Raw genomic sequence first — 21,267 nt, 5'->3', positions numbered from 1 at the left:
ATATTTCCAACTTCTTTTAATTTTGTCAAAACTCATTGTTAATTTATATATGGTTAAATTAATTATGAGGTTTGCCCTTATAAATTTTGTGGTATCAAATTAAAAAAAATTATTTAAAGATTGGTTCTTGAAATTAATTTTGGTTATGCGCTTAAAATTGAATTTTTTCGAGTTAGACTTATTTTATTTTTCTTTTTTGCCCAAATTAGCACTTAAAATAATTGTATATGTCACAAAAAATCGAGATAAAAATCCCGAGGCAAAAGCACGCAAACTGAAGCACATAACTCACGCACACACCTCGGCCAGCTGAGTTACTTGTGCAACCTGCATGAGGCAGCCAAGGGGTGCGCGGTGGTGCCTCGGCTAGGAGCTGCTCGAGGTATGTGCGCGTGGGCCATGTCTTAATGTTGTAGTGGTGCGTAGGGGTGTGCGAGGGATATCCATGGCGCAGTAGCAGTTGCGGCCATGGTGCGCATCATGGTGAGGGCTGCCAGGCAACGCCTAGCAGCAGCTCGATATGCATGGTGTGCGAGCTGCGAAGCAGCGCGCAACACATGCGTGCATACGAGGGCTCGGGCTATTTACCTTGGCCAACCCGAAGCACCTAAATTCTCTTGATTTAATTTAGTGTTTTGTCGATTTAATTATTTTAATTGCGTTTAAATTATTTTAATTAAAAATGGAGGCTAAACTCGGGTTATGAGCGACATTTGCAAAATTTTATTTGGCAAAATAATGGGTTTACCGGCTTAATAATTAATAGGATTGTTAATTGTATTAACCACCTTAATTAGTTAGTAGTTTATGAGTAATGTTGAATTGTTACTTGTTTTCGTAGTAAAATGCATGGGTCATTCACTTATAGTGAATGGATGAAAGAAATGTATATTCTCTCGTAGGTTTTATGAAAATGGCAACGAGTGGGGCCCGATTTGGATAGAAAACACGGAATGTGATCTGTTTTGTCTTTTTATAAATGTAAATACAGTCTGCGAACCATTGCGTATTTTTATACCTTAATATTAAGATGGAATAATCCTATTCATAGTTACTAGTAGTTGCATAAATGATGGTGATGTCTTGATGACAAAGTTTCTTTGAAAACGAAGCCTTAAAGTTTCAATGAAGACCCTTGAAGACTTGAAGATTCGAGGGGTCATGCTAGTTACCAAATGCATCTTTTACTTATGTTTTCGTTATATATTTATGTTTCATTTTATATTAATGCTATGTTAGATGCATGTTTAGGATTTCATATGTTACGATGATCAATTAACTTCACTTAAATTAACCAATATAGAAACCCTAGGTCCTTAAAATATCGAGTCAAATTTGCCATTCCAAAATAACACAAATCGAACTAATGAGAATTGTGATGGGTTACGCCAAAGCAAGGCATTACTATTTTCCTAGGGACATAAGGTATACCGAGTATCCTTAGATGTCGAGGCAATGGAGATAAGCGTCATAAAGCATTAGATGCGACGTATTATCAAACCCAAAATAGCTTAGAGCTATTAGCAAGAAGTTGCTTACCTTAGAATAATAAATGTTAAGACAAGCCAAATTATGCTTAATCACTCATTTATTCTTTGGATCTTATATTGTTTTATTCTCGCCAGATGGGGACAAATTTAATGTGTGGATGAAACGCTTCAGAAGCTTGAAAATTGCATGAATGCTTCAAATTTCAAACTTATTGTTTCATGAATGGTTTTTCATTTCAAATTCTTTTAATTGTAGAAAAATGTATGCGAATAACTCAAATAACCAATTTTCGTTACGCTCAATTCTCGACAAGGAGAAACTAAGTGAGCCAAATTTTCTTAGTTAGCAAAGGAACTTGTGTATAGTTCTCATGCAAAAGAAAAAAGAATACGTCCTTGATGAGGAAATACCCAAGACTCCCAATGAGAAAGTCACTCAGGCTACCTTAAACTGATGGCAAACACAACCCCTCAGGATCTCGTTAGCTTGCTTACTAGCGAGAAATTCGACAAATCAATCATTTTTACTAATGATGGTTTGCCTTCAAAAGACACTACCCACAACAATGCATTATACTTAACTGTGATATGTAAGGGATACAATACCCTCTAAATTTGGTAGACAATGGGTCAGCTGTAAACGTATGCCCATTACGAACGACAAAATACTTAGGCCTAAACACAGAAAAAGATTTTCAATCAACAACACAAAGCATTAGGGCCTATGATAATTCGAGAAGATCAGTGTGTGGGACTGTTAAGCTACCAATTACCACAGGCCCAATTCAAAAGATGGTTGAATTCCATGTTATGGACATAAAACCTACATTCAACCTTTTACTTGGACGTCCTTGGATACATGAGCTTGGTGTAATATTATCCTCACTTCATCAAATGATTAGGCTGAACTATCAAGGGCATCCTATGACTATACATGCTTCTCCTCTCAAAATAGCAATAAATGATCAATGACTCTTATAAATAAACCATGATAATGATAAAGAGGACATGTGGGGATTCCCCGTGGAGCCAATCTTCACAATTGAAATGGAAGAAGACCTTGAAGAATCATTCAAGCTTGATCCATATTCCACTGGGATAGTAAACAACATCTTACTCATGAGTAGTTGCGCTCCTGGGATGCCTTTGGGAATAGGAATGAAGAAATCTCTCTTACTTCCTATCCCAAAGAAAAGCTTCTCCTTTGTATTGGGATATAAACCAACCAAAGAAGAATTGGAGTCTCACGATGCAAAAAACAAAGCACGTAGAGACAATAATAAGAAAGGGATAATCACTTTACTCCCATCCTATCAACAAACCCTTAATGGGCAATTCATTAGGGAGGGAGAAGATTACTCATGCTACGACTTTCCAGAACCCTTAGTTCTGGAAGGAATCAAGAAGCCTGGATTTGATATATTTCATGATTGCTACTTCTTGGATGACGAACTTAGTATCGTTAAATCAAAACACCCAATTGTAGGGTGCTATGATGGGCAAACATTTAACTTGTTATTTGGACTAGAACAAAATCATGTCGCTACAATGACCTATCAAAACGCCACTCAAGATGAATCTTTTGACCCAACCTCGTTACCTCGTTGATTACCCTTTCAAACAAAACTTTTGAGCATGGATGGAGGAAATCTTTCAAATATACCAATTACAAAAGCGATAAGCTGAAAGTCATCACAGGCAAAGGGAAGGTGTTTAAAGAATCGGGCGATGAATCTATTATAGACTCTAGGGAAGCTGAAAATCTAGTCCTTATGGCCATTACCGATTCTTTATTTTCTAGTTTTAAGGACGAAGATCCCAAAAAGGATTCTTCTCTTGATGTACTCTCTTTTGATTTTAATAATATGAGCTCCATTTCCGAGTATATTCCTTCTCTTGAATCTTTCGAATTATATAACAATCAATCTAATGAAGATGATAACATTAATAAATTGGTTGAACTAATGAATGAACGGGAACAAAAGAACCCTGTCGTTGAAGAAACTGAAATAGTTAGTATAGGAACTAAAGAAAATAAAAGAAAAGTAAAAATTGGCTTAACTCTAAATCCGGAAGAGCGATCAACCCTCATATCGACGCTCAAAGAATTCGAAGACGTGTTTAGTTGGTCATACAAGGACATGCCTGGAATGATAAGGAAATTGCGGAACATACCATTCCTTTGAACCCTACCTCTGAACCAGTAAAACAAAAACTTCGATAAATGAAACCTGATGTCGCATTAAAAAAAAGAAGAAGTACAAAAACAGTTGGATGCCGGTTTTATTCGTGTATGTAATTACCTAGAATAGGTAGCGAACATCGTTCTAGTCCCTAAAAAGGATGGTCGAGTTCGCATGTGTGTCGACTTTAGGGATCTTAATAAAGCTAGCCATAATGATAATTTTCCTCTACCACATATTGATATATTGGTAGATAACACGGGTGAACATGCGATGTTATCCTTTATGGATGGATACGCAGGTTACCACCAAATTTTAATGGCAAAAGAAGACGAAGAAAATACATGCTTTATTACCCCTTGGGGTACGTATTGCTACACAGTCATGCCATTTGGTTTAAAGAATGCACGAGCTACGTACCAAAGAACGGCTATGACTCTCTTACATGATATGATGCATAAAGAAATAGAATTGTATGTGGATGATATGATCATAAAGTCCAAAGATAGAATGGGACATATAAAAGCTTTACACAAATTTTTCACTCGCATAAAAGAATACAAAATGCGATTGAGTACTCCAAAAAAATGCGCCTTCGGAGTAACTTCTAGCAAGTTACTCGGATACGTAGTAAGCACACGTGGCATCGAGATCGATCCCTCTAAAATAAAGGCGATTGTTGACATGCCTCCCCCTCAAACAGAAAAAGAAATTATGGGATTCCTTGGCAAACTACAATATATTAGTCGATTTATCAACAAATTGACTATGACTTGTGAGCCAATATTTAAAAAATTGAAAAGAGGAGAAACATGAATGGGACGATCAATGCCAAAAGGCCTTTGAGAAAATCAAAGATTATCTCAAAAGTACACCAATATTAGAACCACCAGTACCCAAACTACCTCTTAGGCTATACATTACAGTTACAGACACAGCCGCAGGTGCCATGTTAGCACAAGAGGTAGAAAAAGTCGAGCGTGCAATATATTACATAAGTAAAAAAATTCATCCAATATGAAACAAAATATAGCACCTTGGAAAAGACAAGCCTAACATTAGTGTGGGCAACAAAAAAATTACGACATTATATGTTACCACACACTACTCATGTGATTTCTCAACAAAATCCGATAAAGTATTTGTTTGAACAACCACCCATACAAGGGAGGATATGTAAGTGGTTGGTGATGTTTGCCGAATTCGAGTTAAAATATATTCCCGAAAAATCAATGAAAGGAAAAGTAATTTCCGATTTTCTGGCACAACATCCAATTCAAACAAGACGTGCAGAAACTACTCATCTTTCGGATGAAGAGATTCTCATGACACAAGATGACAAATGGGTAATGTACTTCGACGGTGCCTCCAATAAAAAAGGATGTGGCATAGGAGTATTACTCATAAGTCCAGAGGGAGCACATACTCCAATCTCTGTTAAACTAGACTTTGAGGTTACTAATAATGCCGCAGAATGTGAAGCGTGCATTATTGGATTAGAAGCAGCAACTAGAAATCGGTGTGCAAAAATTAGAGGTATATGGAGACTCCAGTTTGATTATAAATCATATACTAAAAAATGGAAAATAAAGAACTCCACAATGATATTATACCAAGCACACCTAGAGCAACTCATCGAGTATTTTGAACATATTGATTTTAAATATCTCCCAAGGGGTGTCAATCAATTTGCCGATGCGCTACCAAAATTAGCCTCAATGATCAACATTCTAGATCACTTAAATATGATGCCATTATGCATTGATAGAAGAGAAGAACCAGTGTATTGCAACGCAATAGAGGAAATAAATGACATTGAAGGAGACAATCCTTGGTATGATCATATCCTCCAATATATTACTCATGGCACATATCCCGAAAATACTTCATCGAAAGACCAACGAGCCTTATGAACATTTGCGGCCCAATATGGTCTAGTAAATGGTCAATTATGCAAAAAAGGACCTAATGGTCAAAGTTTATTATGTATAGGCCAACCGGAAGCCACACAACTTATGGAAAATACTCACAAAGGTGTTTGTGAACCTCACATGAATGATAAAATGCTTTCAAAAATAATTTCACGAAAAGGGTACTATTGGTCCACTATGGAACTTGGTTGCATACAATATGTTAAAAAATTTCCAAAGTGCCAAATGTTCGCTAATTTACAACACTTCCACCATTAGAACTATACAATCTCACTTCCCCGTGGCCTTTTTCGACTTGGGAATTGACATAATTGAAAAAGTCTCTCCAACAGGAATAGGAGGGCACGAGTACGTATTAGTAGCCATCGATTACTTCACTAAGTGGATTGAGGCTGCTTCTTACGTGAATATCACTTCTAAACATGTCGCAAAGTTTCTCGAACAAAACATATTTTGTAGATATGGAGTTCCACATGAACTAATTAGTGATCAGGGATCTCAATTCAAAGCTGAAGTGGAGACCCTCTTAACTCGTTATAAAGTAAAACATAATCATTCATCCCCATACAGACCTCAAATGAATGGAGCTGTAGAGTCGGCAAATAAAAATATAACAGTCATCATTAAGAAAATTGCAGAAAATTATAAAGACTGGCCGAATAAACTACACTTTGCATTATTGTGTTATAGAACGTCTATACGAACATTAATAGATGTAACTCCATACTCCTTAGTTTTCGGAATGGACGCAGTTCAACCAGTCGAACTAGAAATACCATCCCTACGCATCGTACTTGAAAGTAAGCTACCGGAAGCTGAATGGGTAAGAGCGAGGTATGAAGAGCTTCTATTCCTCGATGAACGACAATTAAGAGCTTTGCATCATGTACAAGTCTACCAAAGGCGCATTGCGCGTCATTTCAATAAAAGAGTCAAACCTAGAAATTGACTTTGTACTAAAGGAGGTTAGGGGTCCACCAACCGATCCAAGAGGGAAATTCAAACCTAATTGGATAGGTCCCTACCGCGTAATTGAAATCTTATCAGGAGGAGCCGTCACATTAATGGATATTGGAGGAGATGAAATTCACCAATTCATAAACATTGATCGACTTAAGAAATATTACATATGAAATCCGAATAAACTCGTTCACTCATACAACTAATTTTAATTAGCATTCAATTGAAAGATTCTAAGTGTTATGCATTTTACCGAATAACACGGTAAAATACATAACACTTGGTGGGTAATTTAGAAATAATAAACCGTTCTAAGTGTTCAAATTTTTTCGAACATCACGAAAAAATCTTTACACTTGGGGGGTAATAATACAGATTTAAAAAAAAATATTCTCTAGACATTCGTAGCACAGGTGTCGCGCGCAACGGGAAGAGTTGCGCGCGACAGGCTCGCGCAACTACAGATGTTGCGCTCGCCATCTGATGAAGAACTGCGAACCCGAATTTTGGCGTTTGAATGAAGTTGCGATTTTTACTTGCGGCAAAAAGAGGGTGTTTCTTAAATATAACATATACTCGGAAAATAAAATTAAACTTTGATTTAATTCTTTTAAACAAGGTTTGATTAATTTTTCATTTAATTTCTATTTAAGAGATTAAAGAAAAATAAAAAATACATAATAATAAAAAAAAAAACATTAGAACTACGCAAAGACCTGATTTCGTAATGCGAATACGTAGGCAATCTTTATGATTCGGTCATATCAAAATATAAAAATATAAAGCTCATTTTATTTCATTCAAATTGCAAAGAAAAGAGAGACATTGTTGAACTAGATTGTAAACGAAAAAAAAAAACATAGTAGTGATTACACTTTATTCGAAAAAAATAAACTAATGATAAAATTGTGTAACACTCTAAGGTTTTACTATGTCCTTGATTGTCACAGATGATGGAGGAGTAGTTTCCATCGCAGTATTTTCGGAAACCTTGGAGCTTTCCCCTACACTCTTCTTCTTCACCCAAACATTGTTTTTCAATTTAGGGATTGGGGCCTTTGCAACCTGTTTTCCTTTCCCCTTGACTATGGGAGCTTTCATGCGAGTATTTTGTGAAGGTTCTTTGATTTTCACACCTTGTTGCGCGGGTTTAGAAGGAGCCTTCCTTTTTGTTTCTTTCAAACGAGCCTTAGGGGATGAGAAGTCTGATTTTCTTCTCACTCCTTTGTTTTGGCCACTAGGAGTTATAGTGGTTGAATGCATCAAAGGCTTAGGTGGATTGCGAGCGGTGGCGGCTTGAAGTTGAGATCGAGCCTTGTTTAATTCACCCTTATCCACCGCATTCATCCAAGTCTTGTAAAAGGAAGATAATGTAATACTCGCGGTAGGATTTTATAGTACCCACCTAGGAAGACTTGACCAATATTCAATCCAACGAGGAATTCTTTCGGGTTTAAAGATCACATCTTTAGGGGCATCACAATCTTGCGGGGGAATAAATTATCTCATCCTGTATTGTTTCATTACCGTACAAGGAAAAATGTAAGTAAAACTAGATAGGCCTAAAAGCCTAATGTAAGGGAAATTGAGACTATTCCCACTCATACTATTTATGTTCCACCAAGGAATCACAAAACGTATGTTAGGAACCTTATGTTAGAAAAACGACGTCCATTCCTCTTCATTCTTATGCTTTTAAAGGATTCGACGTCCGGGGAATGTCTTTACTCCATTAGCCTCAAGGTTTTGTGGCGATCAACAATTCGCAAGCGCTCCATGAGCCAAATTTGAAAAAAAGAAGAAAAATAATCAGTTTGTGAATTTTCACACAAGCAGGTGGGGCGCGCAACCAAACTAGTTGCGCGCACCCTCCGCGTGCAGCGAAGAAGATTGCGCTGGTCATGCCTGCGCAACTTCGTGACTAGCGCTGATAAACGCCGAAAAAAAACGTACGTGTAATAGGAGTGGACTTATCGTGAAACCGTTTTCGTTAGGATATCCTCTAAGGAGATTCAAGCACAGAACGATTTCCGCCAAAACCAAAGGAGCGGGAGAATGATATCCCTCTATTTGCTCTACTATGGACACCATGGAATAATCTCCGTATTCTTTGCCTGTCTTAAGTAAACAGTTAACAACAAGACAATGACATAAAGCACAAATTTTAAAGCGTTGTTTAGTCATGTTGTCACGAGGGGAAACAAAATGTTCAATAAATTGAATCAAGTTCACGCCTTCTTAAGTTCCAATGTTGATAATATCATTATCGGACAAGCCAAAAAATCTTTGGAATATAGGTTTAGGATCCAACCAAGTAGGAGAATAAGTCACAGGGAGAGTATTTGTAGGGAAACCTAGTGTAGGGAATAATTTCAAGCGTTAATCCCCTAGCTTGAACCCCACTGTGATCATACACTAAAGTACGGTGGCGTCAAAAAGGGAAGAAGATAGGGCAAAATAAAGAGTCGCCAACAAGTTTTAGGAACTTGTAAACCGTTCACAGGGTGAAGGTTACACCCCTTAACGATCCAAGAGATCGTCAACTCCATAAGGTCTAGAACCAAATAAGGGTTCGGGGATGAAGGTACAAATCCAACCTAAAAGAGATTGAACCTGCCCTAATAATAGGCCTCTACTTTATTTTGTTCGTACTCATGTGCCCCTTCTGATAACATACAAGAAATATGCTTAACCCTAAACCTGTTTATATATGTTGGTTGAATATTAATGCACAAATAAAACTATTATTGGCGATCACTTGAAATTATAATCAAATTAACCCTAACAAGATTATTAATTATCTTATTAAGCATGATTACAAATACCAATTCCCTTTAAACATGCATAAAAGGTGTGATCAAGCAATAAAAAATCATCAAGCAATAAAAAATCATCAAGCAACATGATAATAATAAAAATCATCATCATAAAAATAAATTATAATTGAAATAATCATGATAATGTCATAAATAAAATAATCGCCATCAAAATAATAATATTCATAATATTCATAATCATCATAAATTATAACAATTATAATCATAATCATGTTAATATTAAAGCATAATAATAGCAAGATCCTAGGCATGATACTAACAAGATTAATAACAAATCCTAGCATGTCACTAAGCAATAAAAATCAAATATTTAACCCTACCATGATAATCACAATCATAAATATTAGGAAGAGAATAAAAGGCATCGTAGCAATCATATTTAATATTCAAATTACCCTAGACATGATACTAGGAATATCATAATAACAATTTAAACATGATTTCTACATCATAACATCAATAAATTAATTAAAGTACTTACTTGAATGTTTCGTACCTCTTTTGAATAACAAAATACACACGTTAGTAACTTCAAGGAAAATAATAATTAAAACAATTAAATTAAATGATTGAAAGAGAGATTTGGGACCCAACCCTCAGAAATTAAACCTTTCACGTCTAGGGCGAAGGCAACTTCGAATATGGCTAGGTGTTTCTAGATCTTGTGAATGCGGAATTTTGTATGTAAAAGCAAGTTTTAGAAAAAGAAAGAGAGAGATGAATGAATGAATTAGAAGAGAATTAATGAAAACTGGTTGTAGGTGAATATAATTGAAAACTGGTTGTTGATGAATGAAAACGGAGTTTTTAATACGTTATTTATAGAGAAAATCAGCAAAAAAGATAAAATTAACAAAACAGAGTCTAGCGCACGCAAAACGAGATTGACACCAGGAATTGGCCATTAGCGCCATGCGCAAACGTCAGCGCCAGGCGCCAATCCTGTTTTTGACGCGTTTTCTAAAATCAGATAAGTTTTGCCGTACTAGAGGATAAAATCGTATATTTTCCTCAAAAATGCTCTTTGATTTTAATTAAAACTCTGAAAAGTCAACAAAAGTCAATTTATCAATGCTAATTGAATTTGGAATGAAAAGAACCTTCTAGAAGCATCTAGAAGACTAAAACCATTCCTAATTGCATTAGGAATGATAAATCATATTAGGCCCTCCCCTAGATCATTGGGCCGCATATAAAGCTCAAACCGGGCCCAGTTTGGTAATTGGCCATAACTTCCTCAATATTCATCGTAATTGGGCTTATAATATATCGTTGGAAAGCTCTTGTCAAGCCCCATCCAACTACACTACTATTATTCCCATATCATGGATCAACCAAACTGTATTGGCTGTTTTCTTAAAATAAGTTTTCAAAAAACAGAGAGAAGAGAAAAGAAATTAAAACTATCCGAAACACTAAACTTTCCACACTTTTGCTTCATTCGATTATGATTCGACGTGAAAGGTACTCATCCCTGGGTTTGGTTTTGGGGAGACACAAATGGGTGTCTACATCCAAGGGAATACTATCGAAGATTATTTCTCTTGAAACAATCTTCAGTTGTTTGTGACAACTCTCCAAAATCTAGGGAACGCCACCTTGCTGTTTCGATGTTCACTCGTCTCTGAACAAAGAGCTTCTTTTTGATATGTTCATGCGCCTCTAAACATAGAGCTTCCCTTTTGATATGATCTTCTGAATGATGTGTCCACGCGTCCTTGAACAAAGAGCTTGATAATAGGATGCCCACGCGTCTCTGAGCGAAATAGCTTGTAAATAGGAGATCTTTGATGATATGTCCACGCGTGTCTGAACAAAAGAGGCTTTTGAATGATATGCCCATGTGTCTCTGGAGCAATAGAGCTTGAAAAGGATTGTCCACGCGTCTCTGAACAAAAGAGCTTGATTGATGTGCCCATGCGTCTTTGGACAATAAAGCTTGAATGAAAGGAATGTCCACCCGTCTCTAAATAAAAGAGCTTGAATAATATGCCCACGCGTCTGTGGAGAAAAGAGCTTTGAATGGAGATGTTCATGCTTCTCTGAACAATAGAGCTTTGGATAATATGCCACGCGTCTCTGGAGCAAAGAGCTTTGAATGGAGATGTTCACGCGTCTCTGAACAATAGAGCTTCGATACTTGAACGTTTGTTGCGATAATGTTCTGAAGAAAAATTTCCGAAGACCAACGTTTGTCGATCTCTAAAGCTCGCTTGAACTTTGCTTCCGCTAAAACCAGTATGTCGGTGTTTCCGTGATTAGGCGCTTTAAGCTAAGTGAGACGATCTTTCATCAGGTCGATCACTTATTGTTATTGTAATCAAACTGACTACTTAATCATGTCAAATTGGTTATAGGGGCTAACTGGCGTACCAAGGAACCCGAAATTGCATTATGATGTCGAAATCATCTTTCTGAGAGGCTTCGAGCTATGTCGCTGCTAAAATATCTCTGGCGCCAAGAATTGACTACGTCGCCTAACGATGTGACAGGGCCTTCCCTATTCTGCTACACTTGTATTTATTTTTTAATATAGAACTTTGCCAATCTCTTTAATTATCTTAGGGTTGACCTAAGGTTTAGCATTGCTTGACTCATTGACTTGACACGACTCAAGGCATAAACTTGACTCGCTGTGATCGACTGACTCGAGGTTGACTTGACTCAAAGAGTTTGACACATGTGTTAGACTCAAATCAAAGTTATATTACACGACATGACTCAATGTGTACATGACTCGTGTGTGCATTGTATTATGATTGTGCGACTCGAAAATGCAAAAAAACAAAAAATTTCCGTCATTTTTGTGGAGGGTTGCCGACTTTCTCCCGAAAAAGAAAGACGCGAAAAAGAATCAAAGCGAAGTTTTCGAAGTTTTGAAGATGCATGTTGAATGAGATTAGTCAAATGTTGTTTGATACTATCTCTCCAAGTGCAAGGATTAATCCATCCTAGGATATCTAAACTGTTGACTCAATGATGAAAGTATTTGAGTAACTTAGGCACGGAGGCTAAGCACTTCATACTTTGTGATGCAATGATAATTATGATTAATTTTGACGAAGCATGCTTCAGCGTTGTGTTAAGATTCCATGACAACGGGTTCCTAATGGTAGTATATTTGGTCATGTATCTGTGCGATGTGTGTGAGTGACACTAAGGTTAGGCCGCAAGGGCTAAGTGTGTAGAAAAATATTATTATTAGAAGAGTAAAATAATGGTGACTCTTAGGCTAGGTAAGCTAGTGATGTAGAGATCAAGCCCCCCAAGTCTAGCTCTACATGAATAGGGATAAGCATAGAAAATCCCTTAATATGATCATGGTGCAAGTGTGAATGTGAATATGAATGCATGTTTATTACGGCTGCACCTCGATGTGAAGTTGCCTACGTATCCGTTAAGAATCAGGCCGAACGTAGCTCTAGCCCAACCTCACCTCAAAAAGGTATTTTAAGGGTCGTAACGTGGTTAGGCTAAAGGTTATAGAAGAAGGGGATAAAGGCTGAAGACCTTAGATAAGCCCCCAAGGTGTGAAACGTCGCTTTTGAGTCTTTGGATTTTGTGCTTGAGTTCCTACTCTTTTTTAGCTCTTTTTGCTTTAGCATTTATTTTATTTTAATAAGTGTTGGCAATCCCAATCATGTGGTCTATCACTCACTTGGCATTCATGTTTCTCAGGCACGGTACCCAGCACTCGATAAGAGACGCAATCTGAGACGTGTTCATATCAAAGATATTTTCATATCAAAGACATTGGAACACTTACCCTTTTGTACACTTTTATTTATTTATTTTTTGCTTATTTTTTTGCTATTTTAATTTTTTGAATTCACTCAAGCCTTTTTTAGGATTGCATAAGTTACACACCATCCCATCCCAAGGTTAGGTAGATTTAGGTTGAAAAACGAAAGGTCTATCGTTAGACGAGGCTCAAAGTGGTTTATGAAGAAGGGGATGTATAATTGAAGGGTGAAAGGAGATATGATGTGGCTACAAGGGGTGCCTTAAATCATTGGTATACCTTGTGCTTAATTCGACATGTTTTTTTTTTATGCAATATAATGAAATGATCATATATAAGGAAATAAATGCTCATTTTATTAAACAAGGGAAAAGAATCTACAAAATTCATCTAAGGGAAAAGAAAAGGTGCCTATGCTAGACTTATTGGGGAAAGAGTAAATAAAGAGGAAATAGAAAAAAGAGGTCACAAAATCTTGTCGTTGAAGCTCGCCTCTTTGTCTTTTGTTGTTTCCTTTATCATCACTCGCTCTTCTTGTTAACTAGAGGCATGGGAAGCTTGTTATTATCAATCAAATGTAGGATAGCTTCCTTTAGCTTCCAACAGCTCTCGGTAGCATGACCCCTACCTTGATGGTACTTGAAGTGTTCGTCTGGATTCCAACTAAGCGATCTCTTCTCAAGTGGGGGATTTTGAATAGGTCCGATGGGAGTAATGAGTCCTTTGGCATGGAGTTGATCGAAAGCATTATCGTAGCTAATTCCAATAGCGGTGAAATCCTTTCTCAGTTGCTTTCGATTGCCCATGGCTAGGATCTCACTAAGGTCGAAAGTACCAACACTGTTGCTAGAGTAGGTGTTTTCGGAAGAAGAAGGATAGTCGTTCTTCTTCCCTTTACAGCCACTGTTACTATTGTTACTAATCTTGGCCTTCTTGTCGCGCGGAGGAACATGAAGGAGATTTGAATCACTGAAGTCTTGAACACGATCCTTGAGGGCAAGGCCCTTTTCAGTAGTGTGACCACGACTTCTATGGTATCGGCAATAGGAATTTGGATCCCAATTGGGAAAACGTTTTTCAGATTGAGGGTCTTGACTGGGTCTAATGGAGTGAATATGACCTTGATCATGTAGACAGTCAAAAGCTTCATTGTAAGTTGTTCCTATTGGTGTGTATCCTTTAATGGTCCGTTTTGCCTGTGGCTTATGAGCATAGATTTCTTCATTAAACCCTTGGCGAGAATTTTGTTCGATGACTATTACCCGATCTGCTAATCCTTTTACCACATTCAAGAGCATGGCAACGACATCTTGCAATTTTCGAACGTCCTCTTTTAGACTTGACGAGTCTTCCTTGGTATTATCTAAGAAAAGACTTCCATCCTCCCTAATCATGGCCACTTCATCGAGAGAGGTCATATAAGTTGTCTCGATCATGAGCTCTCCTACAGGTGTGATAAGAAGTGATGGATCGAAGGATGCTTGGTCATCTTCGATGGCTAGAATCTTGGAAGTTTTATTGTTATCGATCAGATCTTGAATAGCTTCTTTGAGTTTCCATCACTCCTCAGTGCCGTGACCCTTTCCTTGATGATATTTGTAGTGCTTATTAGGGTCCCACTTAGGTGGCCTGGCTTCTGGAACTGGATCTTTGATGGGCCCTATGGGAATAACTAGTCCTTTGTGATGTAGCTTCTCGAAAGCTGTTTCATAACTCATACCAAGTGGAGTGAACACCCTTTTTGACCTTTGGATTCATGGTTTAGAGGCGTTGAGAGGAAAAAGAAGGATGGTCGCTCTTTTTTCCTCTCGCACTATTATCTTTCAGAAGGTCATCTTCAATATCAATGCCTATATTATACACAGCCTTAAAAGTATTCAAGTTGTGTTGGTACTTTAAGTGTTTTGAATACTTCCCTTGAAGATTCTTGATAAACATCCTCACAGATTCTTTTTCGGTAGGAGCCTTGACCATATTAGCAGAAGTTTCCCTCCATTTGTTGAAGAAAGAAGTGAACCCTTCATTTCTTTTTTGTTTTAACATCTCAAGTTGTCTGTGGTCTGTTTCGTCTTGGATGTTGCACTTATATCTATCAATGAAAGAGTTTATTATTGACTCCCAAGAAGAGGTTTTTTCTTTCTCGAGAGAAAAGAACCATTGTTGACAAACGATTTCGAGAGACAGTCGGAACAGAGAGGGGAAAACCTTCTTATTGATACCCTTAATACTCATTATAGTTTTGAAAGCTCTTAGATGGAAATAAGGGTTATCTGTTGCCTTCTTTCTTCAACTCATGTCCCTTGTAAACTCATGCCCCTTGTAAACTCATGCCTTGAAATTTATAGTCATTAGATAGCTTGCTCAAAATTTCTTGCATGAGGTTCATTTGTTGTTGCTTCACTGGATCATCAATCTTGAGTGTGAGTAGCTTTAGTGTCTCAATTACGGTAACCAATTGGTTCCTAAGCTCATTGACTTCTTCTTGACTTGTCATTATCTTTTTAGCCTTCCTCTTTTGACGAATCGGTTTATCAAAAAGGGAGACTTGAATAAAGAGGTTGTCCTTGATTAATCGCCCTTCTCTCCTCGACCAAGTACTGTGGAAAAGGAATTTGGGGATATTCATTGTTAAGTGTTTGACTGAAACTCTATTCAATATGCGATGGATGGAGGAAGTGAAGAAAGATTTGAATAGAATATGAAAGAAGATTTAGATGGAGGGATATGAAAAATTAGGAATAGAATGTACCCCCCAACTCAAATGACGGAAAAAACCGACTCATGCACGAACCTAAAACATGGTCATGGTGGTATGTACTCAAAGTGTGTGCTGAGACTAGTGAGTGTAGGTGACACGTTAAGACTCGTGTCATGACCATGGGAATTAGTGCCTAAACTCGATTAACGACTCAAATAAGTACTATTGACAGCGAAAATTAACCGTGTTAATTAGCAAACTGGTTAATTAGACACTAGCTGATGAATCGACCAATAATCTGAACTATCGGCCAAACGACGGAACTGGCGTTACACTGTGTAGTTTGGTGCCAGACGACAGAGCTGTCGCCAGGCGCCACATTCCACAGTGTGGCGCTACAACACAGAATTTGGCGCCAATATTGGAGCTTAAGTGTGGGACTGTTTTGGTGTTATTAATCAACTGGGGTATGCCTAAAGTCGTACTAGGTCAATTCCGATTAAAATATTAAACTTAATTAATTAATTAATTAATTAATTAGGAACAGTTCTTTAAGTCATTAATTTATTTAATCTCAACACAAGTCAAACAAACGGTTAAGAAATCATAGATCATATGCACAACAAATAATGCACAATTAGTCAAGTAGGCACAATATGATGCAACGAGTTTGCAACCTTACCACGGCTCTAGTTCTCTAAAGTTCGGGATATGGTTTAGTCAATAGAGGGTCCATGGTTAATTGTCCGGATGCACCACGCGTAAGCCTAACCGTGAAGGGTTGGCACGAGTGGATAGGACACCGCGAGTTTATAGAAAAAACTCGCTTCCATGGTTTGGTGAATTCAACATCTCGGATGTACCCTTTGTTTCACAGAGCATTCAATCAGGTAGATGGAGCATGAATTCCCAGAGGGTTATGTCCATATGTAGAACACATATGGGTTTCAGAAAAGTGAGAAAAAATTCAATCAGGAAGCAGGATCGAGCAAACAATACGAAAAACCGGTCGAAATAAGAACACATATTTCTGGCTCGGTATTGGGGAAAGTTGGCGCCAGCAATCACAGACTGGCGCGAGCTTTTAGCTGTAGCGCCTGGCGCCAATGCTGGCGTTTGGCGCTACGGCTAAAAGTCTGGCGCCAAGCTCTGGCCCCTGGTGCTAAAAGTCTGTGCTCGATAAAATTTTCCAGTTTCACGCGGTGTTATTTCGGTCCTAGTTGTGAAAGATATTTCTCAAATTTCCTACGTGTAAAATCCTATGTTTTTAACTCATTATAAATGGTCTTTCCAATGAGATCTTTTTTATGCATATGACAATAATTTTAATCAAAATTACGCACATGAAATAGTTAGAACGTTTCGAGTCTCATCCACTCATTCTAAATCATTGCCGAAACAAATTCAGGAATTAAAATAGAAATCCTCCCTAGCGGAGTCGCCAAAAAATTATAGGGAATAATTTCAAGCGTTAATCCCCTAGCTTGAACCCCACTGTGATCATACACTAAAGTACGGTGGCGTCCAAAAGGGAAGAAGATAAAGCAAAAGAGACGCTAACAAGTTTTAGGAACTTGTAAACCGTTCACAGGGTGAAGGTTACACCCCTTAACGATCCAAGAGATCGTCAACTCCATAAGGTCTAGAACCAAATAAGGGTTCGGGGATGAAGGTACAAATCCTAACTAAAAGAGATTGAACCTGCCTTAATAATAGGCCTCTACTTTGTTCTGATCGTACTCATGTGCCCCTTCTGACTAACATACAAGCAATAGGATTAACCCTAAACCTTTTTATATATGTTGGTTGAATATTAATGCACAAATAAAACTATAATTGGCGATCACTTGAAATTATAATCAAATTAACCCTAACAAGATTATTAATTATCTTATTAAGCGTGCTTACAAATACCAATTCCCTTTAAACATGCATAAAAGGTGTGATTAAGCAATAAAAAATCATCAAGCAACATGATAATAATAAAAATCATCATCATAAAAATAAATTATAATTGAAATAATCATGATAATGTCATAAATAAAATAATCGTCATCAAAATAATAATATTCATAATATTCACAACCATCATAAATTATAACAATTATAATCATAATCATGTCAATATTAAAGCATAATAATAGCAAGATCCTAGGCATGATACTAACAAGATTAATAACAAATCCTAGCATGTCACTAAGCAATAAAAATCAAATCTTTAACCCCACCATGATACTAACTATCATAAATATTAGGAAGAGAATAAAAGGCATCATAGCAATCATATTTAATATTAAAATTACCCTAGACATGATACTGGGAATATCATAATAACAATTTAAACATGATTTCTACATCATAACATCAATAAATTAATTAAAATACTTACTTGGATGCCTCGTACCTCTTTCTAATAACAAAATACACACCTTAGTAACTTCAAGGAAAATAATAATTAAAACAATTAAGTTAAATGATTGAAAGAGAGATTTGGGACCAAACCCTCAGAAATTAAGCCTTTCACGTCTAGGGCGAAGGCAACTTTGAATATGGCTAGGTGTTTCTAGATCTTGTGAATGCGGAATTTTGTATGTAAAAGCAAGTTTTAGAAAAAGAAAGAGAGATGAATGAATTAATTAGAAAAGAATTAATGAAAACTGGTTGTAGGTGAATATAATTTAAAATGGTTGTTGATGAATGAAAACGGAGTTTTTAATACGTTATTTATATAGAAAATAAGCCAAAAAGATAAAATTAACAAAACAGAGTCTGGCGCACGCAAAACGAGATTGGCACCAGGAATTAACCATTGGCGCCAAGTGCCAATATCAGCGCCAGGGGCCAATGACTGGCGTTAGGCGTCAATCCTTTTGTTGACGCGTTTTCTAAAATCAGATAAGTTTTGCCGTACTAGAGGATAAAATCGTATATTTTCCTCAAAAATGCTCTTTGATTTTTATTAAAAACTCTGAAAAGTCAACAAAAGTCAATTTATCAATGCTAATTAAATTAGGAATAAAAAGAACCTTCTAGAAGAATTTAGAAGACTAAAACCATTCCTAATTGCATTAGGAATGATAAATCATATTAGGCCCTCCCCTAAATCATTGGGCCGCATATAAAGCTCAAACCGGGCCCAGTTTGGTAAATTGGCCATAATTTCCTCAATATTCATCGGAATTGGGCTTATAATATATCGTTGGAAAGCTCTTGTCAAGCCCCATCCAACTAGACTACTATTGGACCCATATCATGGACCAACTAAACTAGATTGGCTGTTTTCTTAAAATATGTTTTCAAAAACAGAGAGAAGAGAAAAGAAATTAAAACTATCCGCAACACTAAACTTTCCAAACTTTTGCTTCATTCGATTATGATTCGACGTGAAAGGTACTCATCACTGGGTTTGGTTTTTGGGAGACACAAATGGGTGTCTACACCTAGCAAGGCCTCAAACTCACCGGGAAGTGGGACAATTTCGTCCCCTTTAAACAAGAAAAGATGGTGGTTAGAGTCCCAATGATTGGCTGCGGCAGAAGAGAATCAAAGTTAACCACTAGTTGCATATAATTCAATAGAAGGTCTAAGTGGTAAATTTTGAAAGCTAGTTTGTCCTCGGTTGAAAGGGAAGTGACCCATTGCTTCAAACAATGTTCAAAGGTTTTCACCATTGTTAAAAAAAAAAAAACAACAGAGAGAATGAGAATATAGAGAGATTAATTCTTTTTAGTTCTTATATTACTAAGCGAATGAATGCGAGATGATCAAAAGCCTACACGAAACCACGTTTAAATAGACCCAAGAGAGGCAAAATTTCGGCAAATTATATATACACAAAAGACATACCGACTCAACCGTCTTAGGTACAAACGGTATCCCCTCGTCATCCTCTGCTGCTGTAAGGGTCTCACGAATTACCGATCCGACGGCATCGATATACGTGATCTCCGCTGTATGAGGCACCCAACCACCTAGCTCGACCCGCTAAGATATATATATGACAAAAAAACGATAAAAGGGTCAAAGTTTCGAAAAATAAATAGAAACACGGAAAAAAACAAAAAGAGTTAGAGTACCAACCGGAACAAAAGCCGGAAAAGGAGCTAGCCTGGATGATATAAAAGCCGGATAAGAAACCTCCCGCAGCACCACTTGCTCCGCTTGATAACCAAGGATCGCCTGAGATTGATCCTTGGTAGACAGCAAGTCCGGGCGTAGCATCCGGATCGGGGGATCCGCAGGAACCAAAGGCTCTTCAGACGAAAGCTGCCAAAGAACATGCTCACCTAAAAACCAAGCGTCTGTCCTCTGGAACACCGAGAGTATCGTATAGAGGGCCCGGAAACGGCAACGAACCATGCCTGACCGGATATCCTCAAGGACTCCGACGATCAAACTCCTAGGATGGAGATCGATCTATAAAACACAACCCTATGAAAAATCGTCAGAAAATGAATAAAATAAAAAAAGAGCACATGTGGTTTGAATACTCACCGACGCACGATTCGCAAAAAGGATCCTCTGGCGAAAGTCGCCGGCAGAATTAGATCGTCTCTTCTTTATAGCGACCAATCGATGACCGATAGGAAAACGAGCAGCCCCAAGCACCCTGGGGTCTAAGAAAGGCAGCTACGAGTATCCCCAAGCCTGAAACTGAGAAAAGATAATCCTACAGGAAAAAGCAAAAGTAATAACCGAAAGAAGCTTAAAACACATACCTCAAGGATCTGACCATGCCACGTAAGCGAGATCCGATGCACCTCTGTAGTTGTCGCGGGATCCATCACCCGGGTCGCCTTGCCCATGGCTGTAAACATACGGGCATACGACACCTCTGCCCAACTCAGGTCACTTACTTGCCCTAAATTACTGAGGCAAATAAGTAACCTAATGGCGAAACGCTCTCCTCGATCACTCAAAATGGTGACGGAAAGAACGTGAGCAATGTATATCCGAGCTAGCTGCTCAAGTGTACACTTCCAGTCAAGCTCGTCAGCCGACAACTCGTCGGCAAGAACCGAGTAAGGACAAGACTGCGCGTACACGTGAAGGGCCGACGCAAGACGGTCCCGCACAAGGTTGCGTAATCTCTCGGCTGACCCCTTAAGGAACTCTATGACTACATGCTCTCCTTCGAAAGGAAAACTCGTAATCATAGAGAAATCGAAAGAGGTAACCGTCATCTCTCCCCATGGAAAGTGGAAATTGTTGGTGGAATCCCTCCAAAACTCCAACAATCTACGGAGGAAAACTGACGATGCAGGCTGACTCGATAAATCCCAAAGAGCCACCAGCTGGGAGTCAATCCCGGAAAGTGCTACAATCTCCTTTGAAACCTCGGAAAAACTCTTAAAACGGGCTCTCAAGTCACCAGAGCCGTATAAACGCATGCTAGGCTCGCTCTAAATAAAAGAATAAAAAAAATG

The sequence above is a fragment of the Chenopodium quinoa genome, unplaced genomic scaffold (genome assembly GCF_001683475.1).
Source record: "Chenopodium quinoa cultivar QQ74 unplaced genomic scaffold, ASM168347v1, whole genome shotgun sequence".
Lineage (NCBI taxonomy): Eukaryota > Viridiplantae > Streptophyta > Magnoliopsida > Caryophyllales > Amaranthaceae > Chenopodium > Chenopodium quinoa.
This window is presented reverse-complemented; position numbering follows the sequence as displayed.